The following is a 21,445-nucleotide window of genomic DNA, read 5'->3' on the forward strand; positions in this document are numbered from 1 at the left end:
AAAACGTATATGATTTGGTTAAAAACCCTTAGTTGATTATTTCATTCAAGTAATCAAATTCCCTTAAAAGTTATTATATTAAAAGTCTTAAATCATAAGTCCTAGCATACAAATCAAATATTCCTAAGCACGGTACTAGCAAACAAGTTCATGTTGAAAATATAGGAAGATTCAAAGAGAATGAACAAGGTTTTTCAATCAAGTATTTGGGTAAAGTTTCAAGGCTTACAAGGCACCTTTAGGGTTACCAAGTGTAAATACATTATTTGGTTTTTTTTTGGGAATAGTGGCCAGCCAAAGATGGCCACCCCTCATTTGATCATAACACAATTATTATACTCAAAACAGAAGCTAACCACAATTAGAAATTAAAAGCCAATGAATTTTTTTCATTAATTTCATCAAAAGATACTCCATACATCAAACAAAAATACTTTTTTACTACATCTGAATTAATAGAGTGTGGCAGATCATCTCCATGTATATCAGCTAACATCAATGCTTCTCTTGATAAGATTCTTTATAATTTGAAATCTATTCCTCGCAAGGATTCTTATGGATTGTTAACCTCACTAATCATGAGGTTTTTCATTTTTATTTTTATTTTCTTCTTTTTTTTTTTTTCATTTTTTTTTCATTTTTTTTTCCTCTTTTTTTTTTTTTTTTTTGACCCATTGAATGAATTCTCAAAATCAATTACCTGCTCTAAGTCTTTCATACTAGCAAAACCATTTCTTGCACCCCTGCACAAAACATAATAAAAAATAGACAAATTTTTATGAAAGGTTAAAGTCAAATAAGGATGTGATGAGATGAGACTGAAATGCACTTTATTTCATTAAAATTCAAAATAATTTGAACAAAGGGAATTTATGGGACATTGTCCGTTTATTGACAAGAATGAAGGATTTCACTTATTTCATTACTACTGGCACATGTCATTTATTTAATCTAGCTTTTCACCCTCATTTTCTGTATCATGTTATTCCACTGCCAAAGTTGACAACCAATCAATCTTCCAACCTAGAAATAACCATAACATCTTTAAACTGATCTGCATAATCTGAATTTCTGACTGAATAACTAAATAAATTAAATAACTGAGTGTTATGGATCTGAAGTCATGACATTCTGAATATTACTTTAAATCATATTTTCTAAAAACTGATATCAATATTTTTCTGCTAAAAAGTTGTAAAACATGATATTTGTAAAACTGTATAAATATCATACTAACCTATAATAAACTCATGCCACACTATAAAGTAATTAAATCTCATGCTTTAAAATTTGCATCACCTGATATAATAATAATAAAATTCTAGAAAACTAAACAATAATACTGATACATATATAATTTTCTAATAAACTTTCTAAAATTCATAGCATAGTATATTTCCCTTACCTGACTACTAAAAATTCCTCTACAGTGTCTAGTCCTACATCTGCAGGGTTCCCCGATCAACACCCTAAAAACAATATTTCCTTGAACAAAATTTTAGTATTTCTTTTGACTACTACATTTCCTACAACTATGGAAAAGTCAAATACTAATTATGAAGTCTTACCTTGAATTTGGGATGGAGTTCAAGTCAGCCCCACCAACGATCCACTCCAGCAGACTTGAAGAGAACTTTCCTAAGAGTGTCGTGGTGGCTTCGAATCATTGAATCGAAAAGAATTTGGCCCAAAATCTTAGAGAGAAGGGGGAGGGGACGAACAAGAGAGAGAGAGAGAGAGAAGTTTCTTCGCATGATTCTATAGAAAAATTCTAGTTTAGGCTATTTATACACCTGCACTCGTTGAAGAGTCATGTCACTTTGTCAACGAGGCCACGAAGGAAGTTCGTCGACGAATGCCTATTCTTCGTCAACGAAATTCATAGTTGAAAAATAGTCTCTCGGTATCTTCTCATCGACGAGACACGTGCCCTCGTCGACGATCCTAATAAGTCACTTCATGTTCATCGACGAGGACCTGTTGTGACCCCCTTTACAATTTCCTTCATTTCTCCTTTTATTATTTAATTAATATAATTTCTTCGGGTCTCTACACTTAAACTTCAAATTCTCCAAACGTTTTTATCTGCAAAAATCTTTGATAGAGATTATATATTTTATACTCACACATATATTTTATTTGTGCAAATATTATTTGATAAACATTATTTCTCTACTGAGTGCATTGTAGAGTGCATTGTAAGACTTAAACATGTACATCTTTACTTGTATTTTTCAGAAATATGTTTATATGTATGAAAAATATTTTTATTGTATTGGTTGGGTTTAGTCTATAAACTGAACTGGAAAGTCTCAGCCCTGTATGTGAGACCGGTTGGGTTCAGTCCGTTAATTGAATTATAGAATCTCAGCCTCATAAGTGAGACCGATTCGGCTCAGCCCAGGAAATTGAACTGGAGAGTCTCCGCACCGTAAGGGAGACAAGTTGGGCTCAACCTTATAATTGAGTTGGAGTTTACCTTACCTCGTAAGGAAAGGTTGTAACGACTTCTGCTCCGCCTATTTAAGTGAGCAGGGATAGTGTAATCCTTTAGGGGTAAGCCCAAGGTGAAAAAGTAGGCTGGTTTGGCCAAACCTTGATAACAAATATCGTGTATTGCTCTCTCTCTCTCTCTCTCTCTCTCTCTCTCTCTCTCTCTCTCTCTCTCTCTCTCTCTCTCTCTCATTTAATTATAGCACTTTAATTTTCATATGTGTATGCTGACTTGTTCATTACTATAATTATTCGCATGCTCACATTTAATTTAAATGAGATATGCTGCACACATATATGTCTGCACTAATAGTTTAATCATTTTACATACATATTTTTAATATTAAATGAGATATGAATTGTGATGAATCGAAATGTTTTAATTAGTCAAAAAAAATTTTAAACCCAATTTACCCTCTTCTTGGGATCACACCAAAGTCAACAGGGTACGCTCTAAGAGAACTATGATCAAATTAATTATAATTTGCATATAAATTATAAAATAAACAATATATATAAATAACACATTGCATAAATAGGATGATCACACGATATATGCTTAAATAAATACGATCAAATTTATATACAAAAATAAAGTTATTTTAATGACACATAATATTTATAAATTAAAAAAGGTAAAATTAGTATGCTAATTTGAAACTTTTAAAAATCAATATATAATAGAAATAATTAGTCCAGTCTGCCTACCATTTTATTCTTTATCATACTATAACAAAAATGAAAAATTACCGCAGTAAAAACGAATATGGTTTGTTTAGGATCGATACTTAAGATGATTTTAAAAACTATATACGACGAAGTTTTGAGGAATAAAAAAGTTTAAATATAAATAAACAAATATGTACTTTTGTTGTATTTGCCATGTGCAATATATTAATTTAAGCTGTTGAGTGGAAAAAAGGAAACGAGAAACCCAGCCGGCCGCCCGGCCGGCCGGCGTGGGGTGTTAGTGGGCAGCCACACCAATATCTGAGTCAGACATATCTTGCACGCTTCACTTTTCCCGCTACCCAAACAATCCATGTTGTTAATCGTTACCCGTTTTTCGGTTGGAAAAAGGCGGGACCTTAACTGACGTCATTCAGTCCATGCATGCCTCCAGCCAGCCAGCCAGCCAGCTAATTACGTGCTTGGCTCTGCAGCTCCAGCTCCACCCAGGTAATGCCTGCCTCCTCTGTTTGGGTAAAAAGGTGATTTTTTTTTTTTCTTTTTAAAAAATGTAAGATTATAATATTTAGTTGAAAAAGTGCTTAAAAAAGTAATTAAAGTAATAAGTGCTTAGCAGTTGTATTCAAAAATTTTGCTATGTAGCATTTAAAAAAAAGTAATAACTAAATAAATAATATTTAGGTAATCACTTTTACGATACTATTAACATATGAATAATATTATTATATCTTAACATATATAATAAAGTACTATATGATTGCCGAAGGATAAAATTCAATAACACCTTTTAATGCCACTTCACCCTCGAATATTTAAAAATTTAAAAAAAAATCCCTTTAGGCTTAATTTTATAGATAACAAAAAAATCTTTCTTAAGTCAAATGTTCATCAATAGTTATGTGGACAAATTTTTTTTCTTACCAAAATAGAAATTTTACCCTTCGTTCAATTTCGAAAAGATGAATTAAGAAAATAACATCAAATTAATAAATTAAGTTGATTAAATTTATCAATTAAGTATAGTGTTTTGAAAATTAGACTTGTAGAAAAATCGAACATTCTATCGATTTTTGAGTTGATTGGTTTAACGCACTGGTTTGGTTCATTCGGAACAACCAATTGACATGAGTGTGACAACATAATTAAATTATTATTTTAAAATTTTAAAATATATGAAAATGAATACTTAATATTAACAAGTAAAAAATACTTAGATAATTATAATGTTTCAAACTGTTTAATACACATAATTTTCAAACAAACTAAATGACTAAGCAGGTAGTTCGTAAAAACAAACAAAATATACTTAAATATTTTTAAATTACAATAACATAAAACATAATGTTAGAAAAATGTAAATTCCACGAGTCTCTCTAAGAGAAGCCCCAGCTGGATGACCTCAAAAACCCTCATCATTACTAATAGTTGAAGGAAAGACCCATACACATGGAGAGAGAGAGAGAGAGAGAGAGAGAGAGAGAGAGAGAGAGAGAGAGTAGGCAGCTTCTTAAAATCCATTTTAGTGTTTTTTTTTTTTTGGTTAAACCAGGACTTATTTAAGTAATAAGTGCTATAACCTAAAAGTGCTTTTGCAATAATGTTGCCAAACAAGGGTTAGCGATCATAGGCTCCAAGCCTTGCTTTTGCGGATGGGTGGGTGTTGGCCCACACATGTCGGTGCATTTATTTTCTGTTTGGGAAGGTACAGCCTCTGAAGCATGCGCAGCCTCGGGCATGCGTATTTCTTTATTACTCTATCTCGTGTCTCTGGTATTTATATTTACACTGCTTTACAGAGTTGAGCTGAGTGTGTGAAAAAAATATACAGAGTGCAGAATCAAGTGAGCTATGTGTGTGGCAGCGAGGTTAGTGCCGAGAGTTGAGTTGAGTTGTGTTACTCCTCCTCTATTGTATCTCTCTTATTGATCATATAATGAGATTCCCTTTCTCATGTGAACATAGGTCGAGTTTGGTTAAACCACGTAATTTTTTTTGTCTTCTATATGTGTGTGTGATGCCTTTGCGTTCTGGACCTTCTCCCCTAACAATTGGAATCAGAGCTTAGAGAGGGTGAGGAGTGTGATTGAAAATCTGTGCTTACCATCAGGTCGGCAATGACGAGTCGAAGCTAGGACAGCAAACCGCGTCGCAAAGGAGTGAACAACATCTTCACGCAACATATAGTAACCCGAAAAAAAATATTACTATTATTATTAATTAATTAAACAAATAAAAGGAATAGTATGAAAAAAAACTAATTGGAATAAAGATATATATATATATATATATATATATATATGTTAGTTAGTTAAGCTTCTCGAAGAAGCTTTTCATTTCCATTTGAATTGGCAGAGGACCTGCGCCTCACTCAGTCTCTCTCACTTCTCGTCCCTCTCCTTATGCCACCTCCTCTCTCTCTTCATTTTCTAGGCAAATATTTGGTCGATTAGAAAACAAAAGATACCATGGGATTCCCATCTCCGCCACCGACATTCCTACCGGAGTGGATTTGTCGTAGGAGCGACGTAAGCACCACTCCTGGGGTATGGCATACTCCCTCTCTTTCCTCAATTTCTCCTTAAATCTTCTACTAAATTGACGATCAGGCACCATCACGGGGTCCTAGTTTCGGTCACCGTCATTTTGGCCAAAACAAATTTTCAATTTGGGGGTCCTTGGTACCACTCCAAAGCGAGAGTGAAATTTAGGGAATTAAGAAAATTGGTTATTGTTGGGAGTTTAATTGTCTATTTGGAATTTATGGGCCTTTGAAATGTTAAAATAGTATTTTATTTAGGGTTGATTTGATTGAACTAGGGTTATTGAATTAGGGTTCAGGTGAGTACTGTAGGCATCGTTTCGGGGTCCCTGCGGGCGTAATTCAAGAAATCATGTAAGGGAAATATATTAATCTAGTAGTTTTTATGAATTTATCGGTTTAAATGGAAAATATATGTGTTTATAAATGTATATGATTATCAGGTGAGTTTTAAAAGAAAAGCCAACCGTTTGAACTGTGGTTTTTGAGCCTAGGGTTATAGTTATTATTTGTGAAAATGGAATGATTAAAGTAATGTGTTTTCTGGAAATTGTGAAGATAATTTGATGTGTATCTTTAGTAAAATGGATGATGAATATGAGTTGGCTTACTATTTTAATGAGATATAATTATGCTTATTACTTGCAATGTGTGGCATGACTAAAATAAAAATAATGAGTTAAGTTATGATATATATATATATATATATATATATATATATATATGTATGTATGACATGTTGGAAATACTAAAATGTACTAAGATTATTTGCATGTGTATTGTTAATCAAAGCTGAATATGAAAGTTAAATTGTAATGTATGATTTGAGAACTTCGGTGGACCATAGTGAGGCACAATACTGTTGCACATGATTTTTAGCAAAGATTAGTGCACCCACACATCTAGTGGAGAGTGTGAAGACGAGATGGTCGATTGTTCCGTGTAGGGTAGAGATTCCCCCTGGAATCTAGACCAGTGTGGGAAAGTTAATCTGACTTACAGACTGAAGAGGTTGTTTTCTGATTTAACTCTAGTAGGCTGACCAGGATTAAGTCCAGCCTTCGGACTGCACAACCCATCATAGGGGGAAGCATGACAGTGATTATCCATATAGTAGTGAGTTTTAAATGCATAATTGTTTAATTTATTCAGTGAATAATATGAGAACATAACATTTGAATGCATATGTGAATTCAAAAATTGATATACCAATCTTGTCCTTCATGTTTTTGTTAAGTAAAATTAAATTCTTTCAATATCCTAAAGCCCAAAATGAGTCCCAAACCGCTTGCATGTGCTTTCATCTCTGTGATTGATTTGTCTACCCACATGGCTATTCGACTGTTGTAACTCCTCACACAACAATGCAATTACTCTCGGGGTGTCATGCTCTGATTTTTTTATTCCTCCATCTATTGATCTTCTCTTATGGCTTTCCAACTTTCATTTACCATTATGACTAAATATCTTCTTTGTCAGAACCTCCCTATCGTAATCCCAATCATCCTCGTTTTGTGTCCGACAACCTTCTATGGTCATGTGTTTTCAGTTTTTTTCTCCTATAAATTCTCCCCAAATAGTGATCATCCCACACATCTGTTCCTCCCATGAAGAAAGTTAACTAATTACCCCTTGCACACCGAATACGTAAATTAGGATAGTTCAATCTAAGTTTCCATCCATTCAAATTAAATTGCATTTACTAAAATTTTGATCAGAACATTGGATACTATGTTTGTGTTCTTGGTTACACAGAAATTATAGTCATACAAGATATAGTTTCCTACAATATTTTGTACATATTACTAATAACAAAACAAATTATCCATCATAACTTGTTGTACTCTATAAAAAAACATACATTCATTATAAGATAGATGAAGTTTATCTTTCTCTTCAAATGGGTTGTAGAGGGACGCATAAGTGGTGCTGAATTGGATTGTATTTCTTTCATGTCTTTACTCATATCCTCCATTATGTTTTGCCAGGTTAGTTAAAAGTTTTATTTGTCTTTTACTCTTCTTCTTTTTTTTTTTTATATATATATAGTATCATATATCAATTTAAGGTCTTTGGTATTCCATAGATGATCTCCAATAATCCTTGTAAAATTGCAGTCATCAACACAAGCAACCTTGTCGTAAAGACTAGATCCTATGCCCTTACTTGCGTGCGAATCTGTATTAAATTTCATCACAACACTTCCTAAATAGCCCCTATAATTCTACAGTGGATGAACTCTTGTAGGGTTAAACCCCTATTAATAATGAAAGAATATATATGATATTAGTTAAGTTCTTTGTCCTACAGATGTTATGACGACATTCTCATTGCTTGGAGTTTGCTTGTCCTCAACTTTGTCTCACAATAAAGGTTTGACAAATACTTGCACCCATATGTATTTGCTTAATCCTCACCTTGTGTCATTTGTTTGGAGCTGAATATGAACATGCTTCAATAACTAATAGTAGAGTTGCATATTTATTATTCTGATTAAAATAGATATTAAGGATACTCTCTACTATTATTGTGAAAATAATTATATTTGAACTTTGATTTGATGAACGGACTTATCACTATTTGTCTTACCACTGTTGAGTCAACTACTTCAAGCATTATATAAATATTAAGAACTACTTTCAAGTACATATTTCAAGCATTACATAAACATTAGTCTTATATTGAAATTCTGTAATTACAAATCTAAATTTGAGCTGTATTTTTAGATAGGGAGTTTAGATAAGCTGTTATTTTGATTTGATCCACCAATTTACTTTGTGGGCTTTGTTGTTTATGGTAATGAATTTCATATATATATCTCAAAAGATATTTTTTTGACTGCTTTGCCTTTTGTTTATAACCATTTTTGTGGACCTTTTGATCATCACCTCAGTAGCTTCCTATAGACCATGTGTATGCATTTTAAAGTTATGTGAGGTAGTATTTGGAAGCATGAATCTCACGATATGAAATTTGCGGATTTTGAAGAAATTCAATATAATTTCATACTTCATACCTTACATTTTAAAAATTCCATAGAGTTGGTTTACAGTTGAATGTAGCCAACCACATACTTATTTTGTCTTTTGATCAAGTGAAAAGATGTAAAAGTTGATTTTTTTTTTTTCTATATATTGTAGTGAAGCAAGCATATTTAGTGGTTTAGTAGGCTAGAGATATTCATATCATATTTAGTATCCATAGTGTTGGATTATCGTGATAATTTTTATATTTTTATGTAACTTTTAAGACTTCCACTTTAATACGTATGCATAGGCGAAATGCTTTTTATTATGATAAGAATATGTTTTGCGATTCTTTAAAAATATATTTCAATCACCTTCATGTTGGCTACATGGTCCTGCAGTCCATAAGAATTTTTTCACTAACTAATTTTTAACTTTAAAAAGTTTAAAAATATTTTTCTCTTTGCCCCATTCAAATTATTATTTAAAAAAGGCATATCAATTGTTAAAAATAAATAAATTCAATGAAAATAATACCATAAAAACGATAGAAAGAAGACCATATTTTTAGTTCTATTTCAATTGCCAAAATTGTTTGATCACTCTCAATGAGAGATTCTTTCCCTTGACCAAATCTATATCACAAGTTTATCCTACCAAATATAGGTCAAAATATTTACCTTACTCATCATACCTTATGATAATAGGCAATGCACGTGCCCCTATACTAATTTTTTAAATAAGACAAGCCCCTAAGGTTAAAGTAGAGATGTTACACAAAAGCAAATCCATTATGTGCCCAAGGCCCAAGAAAGAGAGCAAGGTGGATGGTTCATGACCGTCAAAACTATTTTGGTATACATGTATGTAGGTAGGGTAATGGATATTCGGCTCTTAATTTTTTTTTAATTAAAATATTAATCTATTTAATTTAATTTGCTTGGTGATCGTGTTTGAACTTCCAAAAACGCGTATGATAGCTTCATTTTTTTTATTTATTACTTTTTGGGTTTCTTTCGCTCTCGGAGGAGGGAGAGGGAGAGGGTAGTTGAGAGAGAGTAGAAATTTTTATACAAACTTATAAACAATGCAAATCGATGTGTCTCCAGATCACTTGAAGAATTTATAAATTATGCATGTGAAATTTTATATTATAATTTTAGAGATAGACTATTAATTTATGTATATGAATTTTTTTTTTTATTTTAAACATGTTCGTATACACCATCACAACACGCAAATTATCATAATTTATTGCTGGATTTTTCTTTTGCATAGGGACTTATTTTTTCTATCATTTAAATTCTATACAATAAATATATATATATATATATATATATATATTCAACACTTCTATAAGTTTAAATTTAATTTTTATTTTACTTTATTGGAAATTTTTTTTTTTAAATTAAGCTGTTTAGAGTAAACCACCAATCTCTTTATAATATACATTACTTTTACCTTTCATTTAATTTATAAAAGAATTAAATATTAGCCACATTAATTATAACAATTCATTATTGCACTAATTATTGTACATTGTATTACAAGAATCTCAAGTTAGGATTTTAAATTGTAGTTTTTTTTTATTTTTTTTAATATGAATTAGGTAGGAAGTGTAATTAAAAAAATTATTTTTTAAAAAGATAATAATAATAATAATAATAATAATAATAATAATAATAATAATGTAAATGCTACTTCAAATTTTTTTTTTTTGCAAAATTTAGTTTTTAAATATTTTTCTTATAATAATACTCAACAACCTTTCACATGATATACACATACATGCGTGTACACACACAGAATTCTCGAAAGTGTTTTTGATATTAAAGAACAAATACTCTTCAACTTTCAACTTTTTATACGCTAAAATAAAAATTTAACACTTCTCTCTCTCTCTGCTGTTAGCATCGAACAACTATAGATGAACATTTTTTTTTTCTAATTAGGACCAATTTTAATTAATTACATTTTATTTGTTACTAGTTGTTTGTACATTAAAAATTATTTTTAGAATTTTCATTGCAATTATTAGATATAGCTTACATAATTTTGAAATAATTTTCTCTTATTTATTGCTACAAACTTTAGAAGTTAATTATTAGTTATCATTTGTTATATGGAGTATATTATATATTAGTTAAACATTTTTACATATTTAAAAATGAATTTAAAAGTAAATATAATTAATTGTTAACGTGTATTCCTTATTTACTTGTACTGCACACTTGTACTGCAATTGTACTACACTTGTATTACACACTTGTACTGCACTTGTATTATGCTTGTACTATACTTGTACAACACTCTGTGCCTTCTATATAAATAGGCACCCATGTATAGTCTTATGAATAAGAAATACAATTATACTAGTTCAGTATTTCTAACATAGTCTCAGAGCCACTGCTCTGACCTTTTCTTAGCAGTCTTGTTTTCTTGGTGTTGCTCCTATTTCTGTTGCTGTTGTAGCTGCTGCAGTTTCTTCTTTACCTTCTCTCGCACTTTGGCATACTTGTCTTGGTCATGCACCCTCTTCTCGGGGTATAACAATTAGCTTTTAGAGGTCTGTTAGGTAATGTGTCCAAAGACAATTTTGATTGTACTTCATGCCAGTTAAGTAACCAACCAGCTTTACCTTTCAATAATAGTGAATCTGTCACTAATAGCATTTTTGAGTTAATTCATTTTGATGTTTGGGGACCTTCTCCTGTTACTAGTATTGGTGGATCTCGATATTTTGTTATCTTTATTGATGATTATTCTCATTATAGTTAATTTTTTCCCATGAAATCTCATTCTGAATTACTACCAATCTATAGTAACTTTGTAAAAATGGTTGAAACACAATTTTTCAAACGTATCAAGATTTTTTGATCTAATAATGCTTTTGAATATACTCAATATGCTTTTCAAGACCTTTTGCATTCATATGGCACTGTACATCACCTAACTTGTCCAAGTACCTCTCAGCAAAATTGTAGAGCCGAACGAAAACTTCGTCATATTCTGGACACTGTTCGTGCTCTCCTTCTCTCTGCCAAAGTTCCTGCTCCTTTTTGGGGGTGAAGTTGCTCTTTATGTTGTTTATACTATCAATCGCATTCCCAGTCCTATCATCCAAAATCAAACTCCATGTGAGTGTCTTTTTAGGTCACCTCCATACTATCATCACTTTCGCTCCTTTGGTTCTACTTGTTTCTTTCTTCTTCAACCGCATGAGCACAACAAACTTGAGCCTCGATCCAAACTTTGTTGTTTCCTTGGCTATGGAAAAACCCAAAAGGGGTATTAGTGTTATGATCCTATCTCTCATTGTCTTCATGTCTCTCGTAATGTTGTCTTTTGGGAACACTGATCCTTTGTTGAGCCTCTCACTTTTGATCTTCCCTGTCTACCTCCTATGTGTCAGAAATCTCTCTAGATGAGTCGCCTATTTCCTCTATAGATGCTCATGATCCTCCTATAGACTTCTCTATCCAACCATCAGACACTTTTGATCCATTTTCTAGTTCACCCTTCAATGAACAGGTGGAAGATGAACAAGTCAACGATAGGCTACCCAACCATGAGCTTGGGTCCCCTGCTCCTGCTCCACTTGAAGATCTTGTAGAAGACATTCCACCTCGTCACTCAACTCGGGTGAGATCCATTCCTGCACGCTTACTTAACTATCATTGTTACATTGCCCTTGCTACATTGCACGAGCCTTACACCTATCGTGAGGCCTCCACTAATCCTTTATGACAAATTGCAATGAAAGAGGAACTTGATGCATTATCTATGTTGACCTTATAGGTCATACCTTATTTTGATTATGACAAATAATCAGGTATTTAATGTAACGACCCAAATTTTCTAACCATTTAAAAAAAAAAAAACTATAAATCATAACTCTGATGCCCTGTATATAAAAATATATGTTATCATCACAGCCTAGAGTGGATGCCGTGGTAACCTGTGCTTTCCATGTATATTACCTTTGTAGCGGAAAACATAAATATCCAAATCATATCCCAAAATACACAATATTAGAGTGCTACTAATCCTCCATACACATGTACATCATTTCTCAAAAATCCCAAAATACTAAATGCTCTACTATACAATCCGAGACTCACCCCAAAACTATGTCGACTCGGCCGCCTCCTCTATCTTTGAGTCGGCCCTGCACGTCTGTCTGGGTTACTTGAAATGTTCAAAATGCTGGGGTGAGACATCTTTTAGTAAGGAGAAACATGTTATTACCAGTGTGTGGCATATGAGTCTGAACACAAAACATAATCTTTAATTAAACTATAAATGAGAAATCATGTAAGAATATCTGTATAATAATTCACACCTATGTCATTTAAAATACAGAATTTCTGAGTTATCTATTCAATCATACTTCTAACTATAATAGGTAATCTCTATTTTCAGTGTATACTATATGTGTACATCATTCTGAAAACTTCCCTAGATGGTTGTAAGTTATGATTTAACCCCTCATGACAAGGTTGTGTGGCCCGTAGGTGGGACTAAACACTGGTTGCCCTACCGGTGCTAGTCTAACTGTATGCATAAGTCTGTATATGCCTATAGCTCAAAAGGCCCGTTTCACCTGGTCCGAACGCCAGAGAGCCCTTTGCTCTACCTGTGGCACAATCGGCAATACCATACTCTATCTGAGATGTATGGTTACACTATCTATACTGTATAACTACGGTACTGTGTTCTGTAAACTGCTATGTTCCATCAGGGTCTGATACTATGTATACTATTTTTATATAATATCTATCTATTTTACCATGATTCTGTAATAACTGTATTAATCATGACATTGTATTAATTATAAATCTGTATAATCTGTATTTATGTATGTCATGGTTCTGGAAAATATCGTACATTCATGGTACTGCAAAACACCGTATATTCATGGTACTATAAAATATTGTATAATCATGGTTTTGTAAAATACTGTATAATCATGGTTCTATGAAATGCTGTATAATCATAATTCTGTAAATCTGTATAAAATTCTGTAATATTCTAATATTACTCATGCCACACAAATTAAATAAATCTCAATAAATATAATCTATAATACTGTATAATTTCCTTGCTCTAATTAGTTCAAAACCATACTCCGTAACTCATATTCAAATATTATGCTTTACTGGTAAATTTCTAATTTAACTGGCAAAACATATTTCCCTTACCGGACTTTCTGAGAATTGTTTATTATTTTCCTGTTCATGCTTGCAGCATTTATTATTGTCATACTCACATTTCTAAACTATAAACTATTTATCTTTTTACCTGGATTCTTGAGATAACACCCACTGGGATCCTTAACCCATGCTTGCGATGTTTGGAAACCCAAACCCTAAAATCACAACACCATAGTTTAATCATCCCAAACACTAGTGTATCAGCATCTAATACAAAATCTAGGTTCAGAAATGCCTGATAACTATGAAGACCCTAAAATATCCTACTTACCCTGATTTTGGGATGGTGCCCAAACTTCTCAAACCAAGATTCTGATCCGGCTAGGTTGTAGAGAATCTCCCTAGGATCATCATGGTGGCTTATGATCGTTGAATAGGGGAGAAATAGGGCCAAAATCTTAGAGAGAAAGTGAGAGGGCCGGATTTTTAGAAAGAGAAATAGTAAGAAAACAATTCTCTCGCTGAAAATGCAATTTCTGACTATATATAGGCAGCTGTCCACGTGGTTTCGTTGACGAGCCACGTGTACTCGTCGACAAACCAAAGAAGGGAGTTTGTCGGTGAAGGTGATTAGCTTGTCGACGAACCAAAGGGTCTGAAATCATCCTTCTTGGTATCTTTTCGTCGACAAAACACTGGAGTTCATCTATGAACCTTATGTGGTAGTTTGTCGACGAAGCCAGGGCATTCGTCGACAAACCCTGCTTTGTTCCTTTTAAATTTTCACCTCTTTCTATTATTCAATCATTATAATTTACAGATCTCTACATTAATGTCTATTAAGTTTGTGTGCAGATTCATATTAGTAAGATCATTTGATAACATGTGAAGACTTGAAGAATAAAGACCCTGAAGATTCATTTGTTGTAATTTATATTATCTTTATTTTAGGTCTGTAAATAGTAATATAGGAAAGGTCTGTAATAATGAATGCATATCATGCATGTAGGAACTAATAAGCTCAAAGACCTTAGAAAGACACTAGGTCCTTGCACTTACACTTAAGTTAGTCCCCAATATCACATATACTACCAGGGGAACCTATTGAATTGAAATAGGACTTAAAGGGCTAAAATAGTAAGGTTTCGGGCGACCGAACCTTGGTGTCTAAAACACCTTGGTTGAATGAACTGTTAAATGGTCAACGAGTTGACTTGGTTTTGGGCCACTGAACCAAAAGGATTGTCGCTTCCTCAGTCAACTGAATCTTTATTCTGACCTTTTCCACCAACTCGGCAGCCCAAACATTCACATTCAAAACTGCCTCAGGCTACCGAACATGCAAGTTCAGTAAAACGAACTTAATATCGGGCAACCGAATCGCGGACTTTTGGAAATTCGCCTCGGTTCAGCAAACCATTCTCTTCCTAAGGCACCCAAACATGAAAAATGTACCTTTTTCTCATGTGTCTGTTCGGGCGACCGAACCACAAGTTAGGCGCCCGAAACTCTCGAGTTGCACAAATTTTTACCGTGGTTAAGAGGGGTTAAACAAAGTTAATTTTCTTAAACATTTTTAAAACAAATTTAATAATACCCTATGTATCCCCAATAGTTATAAAATTGGGCAACTCTATATATAGGGGTTCATTTGCTCTGATTAGAAAAGAATTAGCAAATTGATTAGTAACAATTTCTCTGAAAATTTTCAAAGCCCATTTTTTTATACAAAGTCTATAGACTCACATACTACCATTCTTTTGAGAAATCTAGCCTTGTGAGAATATCCTTGAGTGATTATTCATTGTTGGTTGTTGCTAAAAACCCTCATTTGTTTATTGTATATTTGATTTTTCGAATTGAGGGTTGAGCTTAGCTTTCCCCCTAGATTTAATTTAATAAATATTTTATCTGGGAAAACTTAGAGCTTCTGGGTCTTAGCATTTATATTGCAAAATACCTTAGCTCATATTTATGATTGTGCAAAAATCTTTTCACAAACTCCTCATATTTGAATATCTCTTTGTGCTTTGGTATTGAGAAAACATTTTTGAGATATGTTGACTTTTTGAGTCTGATCCCTGTTTTGATAATGACAAACCATAGTATCCCACTTGTGTAACTAAGTGTGAACAAGTTTATATTTCTGTAAGCAAAAGTCATGAATGCAAAATGGAAGTCGTAAAGAGCACTGAGAAGAATACCAATCGGCATATTCCATGGAGCATTGAGGAGCAGAAGACACGAAGACTTTATTTATTTTCTAGGTTGTAATAGTAATTAGGGTTGAATGTGCATGCATCTTACATGATTTAAAATTGAAACTCTACCTGACCTTAGATTGACCATAGGACCTCCAAATAACATGAAAAACTTTTTTCATAAAATGCCTAACTTATACAAAGGTTTTTAAATGGTTTTAAAGTTAAAAGAAGGCAAAAACTAAATTTTTCAAAGGGGTCGGTAAACCGGCCAGTCGACCAAATGTTAGAAATGAGCAATTTTATCACTCAATTTGATATCATCTCAAACCATGTTCAACATGAAAATTGTGGCATTTTTCCATAGCTTGATTTTGATACCAAGAATGCCCAAATTGGAGTTACACAGAAAAGGTTATGGTGAAAAAACTGAAACATGTCCGTAAAAGAAACACTCCCTTCATGTTTCTTCCATCTCATTGATGGACATTTTTATGAAACCAAAACTCATTATCTTAAAATGTGGTTAACATGAAAGTTGTGGAATTTTCTCTTAACTTTCTATTAATATTAAGAACATCCAATTTGGAGTCGTATAAAAAAATTTATGGCCAAAATACTAAATAATGTCTGTGTAGAAAAGTCGAGGTCGGTCGACCGAACCTTCACTACAGTCGACTGAAACTCATGCATTTCAAGCCTCGGCCGACCATACCTTGAGCCTGGTCGACCGACCTTCTCGAGAAAGTGCCCCAAAGGCCGAAAAACAGTTAGTTTTCAAAATAAAAATATATTTTAAGGTCCCAACGGCTATATAACGGTCACAAGGGGTTTTTGTCTATAAATACAACCCCAAAACACTTAAAAATTATCGGAGAATCCCTTTGTTAATTTAGTTTATCTTTCTTTGATTCTCCCACACTTCTATACCCCATTTGTTCTTTAATTCTCATTTTTCTCCTACTCTTCTTTTATTTGAAAATCATTTTGGGAGAAAATATTCTTGGGGGTTTTATGTGAAGAGGCTTGAGCATATATCATATACATATATATTGCTTAATAGCTTTCTTCTTTCATTTGTGATATATTTTCAAAGATTAAAATGTCTCCTATTCTCTTCTTTTGAAAACCATTTTTGGGGAAAATATTTTTGGGGTTATATTTGAAGAGGCTTGAATATATAACATTCTCTATATGTATATTGCTTGAAGGCCTTTCTATTTTTCATGTTTTCAAAGATTAAATTTCTCCTATATTCTTTTATTTAGAAAAATATTTTTTGGAGAAATTTATTGTGAATAATGTCTTGAAGGTTTGGGCTAATATTCTTGCTCATATATTTTTCTTGAATGCCTTTTTGGGATTAATTTTACTAAGGTCAATCATTTTGAAGAAAACCGTAATATTTTCCTACTCTTATCTTAAAATACATTTGTTGGAGAATTTCTTTGGGTTATACAAGAGGGAGCCTTGAGCATATATCAATTTAATATATATTTTCTTGAAAGGCTTCTCCTTTTATTTTATAAAGGTCAATCATGTTAGAAAAGAAAATCATTTTCCAAACTCTCAAGTTTTACTTGAAAAATATTTTGAGAAAAAACTCATACTCTACATGAGCTTCATTTCAAAATCATATGAGAATGCATATTAGATTTTAATGTTGTACATCCCTGCTTAATTTAGAAGCATATTTTATGTACAAAATGATTTTCATGTAACGGTTCGGTTCAACCCGTTAATTGAACGGGGGAGTCTCAGCCACGCAAGTGAGATGAGTTCAGTTTAGCCTGGAATTGAACTGGAGAGTCTCAGCCTCGTAAGTGAGACTTTGGCTCAGCCTAGCAATTGAGCTGGGGTTTTCCTCGCCTCGTAAGGAGAGAATGTAAAAGGCTTTTGCTCTGCCCGGTTAAGTGAGCAGGTATAGTGGAATCCTTGGGGGTAAGCTCAAGGCGGGGATGTAGGATGATTTAGCTGAACCTTGATAACAAATCTGGTGTCACTCTTTCTATCTTATTTAAATTCTTGCACTTTAATTTCAGCAAGTGTATGAATGTTTATTTAATGTCGAAATTATTTTTATGCACACATTTAATTTAAATAAGATACTGCACACATGTATGTTTGTTTTTATTGTTAAACTCGCTTTGCATACACGTATACATGTTGAATGGGATATGATATCGTGGTGAATCGGCGAATTGTTAAAATTAGTCAAAAAGTTTTTAAAACCCAATTCACCCCCCCCCCTCTTGGGATCACTTAAATTGCAACAAGATATTCTGATTACTCTTTGTGAAAATTTTTGAAACCTTAGATCGTTATTGAGATTTGCATCTATATGTTGTTTCAAAGATTAGCTTGTTTATACACTCGTGTGCTCGATTGAATATAGACATTTCTTGAGTGTTGGTTGCACGCATATAGCATTGAGCTTATTGTTCTTACATTATTGCTATGCATTGATTATTACTGGTGCAAATTTGCTCGATTGAGAATCATAATATTTGTACACATCTTGTATTGAAAATTGGTTGTATTCCAGGCGTGGCCTGAGGGGGCATTGATCTAGCCCGAAATGATTGGTTGTAAAGGATGAGGTTAGTCCTGTGCTAATTAACCTGGTTGTATTTAGGTGCCGCTCCACCCGTTAAGTGAGCCTTAGTGTAATCTTTGTGCTTGTGAGTCAAGGCGGGGACGTAGGTAGTTTGCCGAACCTCGATAACATATCTAGTGTCATCTCTCTTTACAGTTTTATTGTGCTTGCTTAATTAGACTACTCGTGCTATTTATAATTTATTTTATATCTCCACTAGATTGACTCTAGGGTTGTGTAATACTGCTGCTGGTTAAGTGACCTAGGGAATAAATTTTAAAATACCTATTCACCCCCCTTCTTGGGATTACAGTAAAGCTAACAATCTAAGAACTATACTTGGGATTTGGTTACTCTCCTGCCTGGAAAGTTGTTGGTTGTAAATGGATCTACAAGATCAAGACTCGCTCTGATGGGTCCATTGAGCGCTATAAGGCTCATCTTGTTGCAAAAGGTCTTACATAGGAGTACGAGATTGATTATGAGGAGACCTTTGCTCCAATTGCTCGTATCTTATCTGTTCGTGCCCTCATAGCTGTTGCTGCTGCTAGTAAGTGGAACCTTTTTCATATGGATGTCAAAAATGCCTTCCTTAATAGGGAGTTAAGAGAAGAAATTTATACGCAACCTCCACCTAGTCTCTCTATTGAACCAAACAAGGTTTTTCACCTTCGACGTGCACTTTATGGTCTTAAACAAGCTCCATGAGCTTGGTTTGCCAAGTTCAGCTCCACCATCGTTCACTTGGGTTACACTGCCAGTTCTTATGATTCTGCCTTATTTCTTTATCGCACTGACAAAGGCATCATTTTGCTTCTCTTATATGTGGATGATATGATCATACCCGGTGATGACCTCCTTAGCATTAAAAAACTCAAGGATTTTCTTAGTCAGCAGTTTGAGATGAAAGATCTTGGTCATCTCAGCTACTTCTTGGGTCTTGAAATCACTCATTCCACAGATGGTCTTTACATTTCTCAAGCCAAGTACGCATCTGAACTCTTGTCTCAAGTTGGACTCACTGATAGCAAGACTGTTGACACTCCAGTTGAACTTAATGTCCATCTGACTCCCTCAGGGGGGAAACCATTGTCTAATCCATCTCTTTACAGACACTTGGTTGGCAACCTAGTTTATCTCACTGTCACTCATCCAGACATCTCCTATGCCGTTCACTAGGTGTGCCAGTATTTGTCCGCTCCACGATCGACACACTATGTTGCTGTTTTGCGCATTCTTCGATATCTAAAGGGCACTCTCTTCCATGACCTTTTCTACTTTGCTCAAACTCCGCTTGTTCTCCGTGCATTCTCTGATGCTGATCGGGCAGGAGATCCCATTGATCGCAGGTCCACCATTGGTTATTGTTTTCTTCTTGGCACTTCTCCGATTTCTTGACGAAGTAAGAAACAAACCCTTGTGGTCCTCTCCAGTACTGAAGCAGCATATCATGCCCTTACTGATACCACATCTGAGCTCCTTTGGCTACGACGGCTTCTCAAGGACTTAGGTGTGTCCACATCCTCTGTTACTCCTCTTTATTATGACAATCAAAGTGTCATTCACATTACTCACAATGAATGTCTTCTATGAACGGACTAAACACATTAAGATTGATTGTCATTTTATCCGTTATCATCTTGTCCATGGTGCTCTCAAGCTTTTCTCAATTTCTTTTAAATATTAGTTTGCAGATATTTTCACCAAGTCACATCCTATGGGACGTCATCATTCTTTGGTTGACAACCTCAAGCTGGTCTCCCACCCACCTTGAGTTTGAGGGGGGCTGTTAATGTGTATTCCTTATTTACTTGTACTACACACTTGTACTACACTTGTACTACACACTTGTACTGCACATCTATACTGCACTTGTACTACACTTGTATTATACTTGTACAGCACTCCGTGTCTCCTATATAAATAGGCACTCATATATAGTCTTATGAATAAGAAATATAATTATACTTGTTCAGTATTTCTAACATTAATAAATATAAGTATTTTTTTTATATTTATTAGAGAAGCAAATCCCGTTAATGACTTTGTTGAGTGCATCAAAATATTGCAATTTTACAAAATAGTATTTAGTTTGTGCATTGAAAATTGCTATAACCAAGGTCAACCCGACATATGAAATGCAAAAAAGTTTGAAAAAGTATTTATTAAGTGTTGAGTTTGAGGGGGGCTGTTAATGTGTATTCCTTATTTACTTGTACTACACTTGTACTACACACTTGTACTGCACATCTATACTACACTTGTATTATACTTGTACAGCACTCCGTGTCTCCTATATAAATAGGCACTCATATATAGTCTTATGAATAAGAAATATAATTATACTTGTTCAGTATTTCTAACATTAATAAATATAAGTATTTTTTTTATATTTATTAGAGAAGCAAATCCCGTTAATGACTTTGTTGAGTGCATCAAAATATTGCAATTTACAAAATAGTATTTAGTTTGTGCATTGAAAATTGCTATAACCAAGGTCAACCCGACATATGAAATGCAAAAAAGTTTGAAAAAGTATTTATTAAGTGTTGATTTCTAAGACGGTTTTAGTGGGGTGAAAATCAATATGCTTTCGACTGAAATCGAACTATAAATCATGATATTTTTAAATTAAAAAAATTATTTCCAAACTAATAACCAATAATCTATAGCTTTTAAAAAATGATTGATTAAAATTAAATTTTGCTTCTAAATCAATTTTTAATTAAAGCAATTTAAAGTTAATAGCTTTTATAATTATATTGCTCCTCAAGTCAACAAAAAACCTTCATAGTCAATAGTTTAAA

This window comes from Malania oleifera, chromosome 12, assembly GCF_029873635.1.
Source record: "Malania oleifera isolate guangnan ecotype guangnan chromosome 12, ASM2987363v1, whole genome shotgun sequence".
Classification (NCBI taxonomy): domain Eukaryota; kingdom Viridiplantae; phylum Streptophyta; class Magnoliopsida; order Santalales; family Ximeniaceae; genus Malania; species Malania oleifera.